Source organism: Arachis duranensis, chromosome 3 (assembly GCF_000817695.3).
Source record: "Arachis duranensis cultivar V14167 chromosome 3, aradu.V14167.gnm2.J7QH, whole genome shotgun sequence".
Classification (NCBI taxonomy): Eukaryota; Viridiplantae; Streptophyta; class Magnoliopsida; order Fabales; family Fabaceae; genus Arachis; species Arachis duranensis.
The window spans coordinates 94389379-94391608 of record NC_029774.3 but is presented as its reverse complement, the minus strand read 5'-3'; positions in this window follow the sequence as shown (position 1 = coordinate 94391608).

The window sequence follows — 2230 nt, the reverse complement described above, 5'->3', positions numbered from 1 at the left end:
TTTTCCCTCCAAATTTTCGAAATTTTGGGTTGACTTGGTCAAAAATTTTTAAAAATTAGTTGTTTCTCACAAGTCAAGTCAAAATTTCAATTTTTAAAAATCTTATCTTTTCAAAATCTTTTTCAAAAATTATATCTTTTTCATTTTTTTTCTATTTTTTCGAAAATTCCAAAAATCTTTTTCAAAATATTTTCAAAATCTTTTTCCTATCTTTACATCTAATTTTCAAAAATTAGCTAACAATTAATGTGATTGGTTCAAAAATTTAAAGTTTGTTACTTTCTTGTTAAGAAAGGTTCAACCTTTAAGTTCTAGAATCTTATCTTGTAGTTTCTTGTTAGTTAAGTAATTTTTAAAAAAAAATTTAATCTTTTTCAAAATATCTTCTTCTTAAAAATCTTATCTTTTATCTTATCTTTTTCAAAAATTTTATCTTTTTCAAAATTTGATTTCAAAATATCTTATCTAACTTCTTTTCTTCTTAACTTTTCAAAATTTGATTTCAAATCTTTTTCAATCAACTAACTAACTTTTTGTTTGTTTCTTATCTTTTTCAAAACCACCTAACTACTTTTCCCTCTCTAATTTTCGAAAATTCTCCCTCTCTTTTTCAAAAATTCTTTTTAATTGTTTTAAATTTTAATTTTAATCATATCTTATCTTTAATTTTCAAAAATTACTAACCCCTATTTAAAAATTATTTTCGAATTCTCTCCCTCTTCTCTTCTTCTATTTAATTAATTATTTACTAACACTTCTCTTCACCTCTCTCCATCTAAATATCCGAACCCACTCTCCTTCACTCTTCTCCCCTTTCTTCTTCTACTAACATAAAGGAATCTCTATACTGTGACATAGAGGATTCCTCTTCCTTTTCTTGTTTTCTTCTCTTTCATATGAGCAGGAACAGGGAAAAAGGCACTCTTGTTGAAATTGATCCAGAACCTGAAAGGACTCTGAAGAGAAAATTAAGAGAAGCTAAATTACAACAATCCAGAAACAACCTTTCAGAAATTTTCGAACAAGAGAAGGAGATGGCAGCCAAAAATAATAATAATGCAAGGTTTGCTGTAAGAGACAGAGCTAGAATATGGTTGGATTCGCAACCTAAGGATAGCCTGGACTCCTGGGATAAGCTGGTCACTGCCTTCTTGGATAAATTCTTTCCTCCTCAAAAGCTAAGCAAGCTGAGAGTGGATGTTCAAACCTTCAAACAAAAAGATGGTGAATCCCTCTATGAAGCTTGGGAAAGATACAAGCAGCTGACCAAAAGGTGTCCATCTGACATGTTTTCAGAATGGACCATATTAGATATATTCTATTATGGTCTCTCTGAATTTTCAAAAATGTCACTGGACCATTCTGCAGGTGGATCTATTCACCTAAAGAAAACGCCTGAAGAGGCTCAAGAACTCATTGACATGGTTGCAAACAACCAATTCATGTACACTTCTGAGGGGAATTCCGTGAATAATGGGATACCTCAAAAGAAAGGAGTTCTTGAAATTGATGCTCTAAATGCCATATTGGCTCAGAACAAAGTGTTGACTCAGCAGGTCAACATGATCTCTCAAAATCTGAATGGATGGCAACATGCATCCAACAGTACTAGAAAGGCAGCTTCTGAAGAAGCTTATGATCCTGAGAACCCTGCCATGGCAGAGGTTAATTACATGGGTGAACCTTATGGAAACACCTATAACTCATCATGGAGAAATCATCCAAATTTCTCATGGAAAGATCAACAAAAGCCTCAACAAGGCTTTAACAATGGTGGACGCACTAGGCTGAGCAATAGCAAGCCATATCCATCATCTTCTCAGCAACAGACAGAGAATTCTGAACAAAACACTCCTAATTTAGCCAATATAGTCTCTGATCTGTCAAAGGCCACTTTCAGTTTCATGAATGAAACAAGATCCTCCATCAGAAATCTAGAGGCACAAGTAGGCCAGCTGAGTAAGAAAGTCATTGAAACTCCTCCCAGTATTCTCCCAAGCAACACAGAAGAGAATCCAAAAGGAGAGTGCAAGGCCATTGATGTGATCAATGTGGCCGAATGCACAAGGGAGGAGGAGGACGAAAATCCTAGTGAGGAAGACCTCCTGGGATGTCCTTCAAGCAAGAAGGAGTTTCCCATTAAGGATCTAAAAGAATCTGAGGCTCATATAGAGACCATAGAGATTCCATTAAATCTCCTTCTGCCATTCATGAGCTCTGAAGACTATTC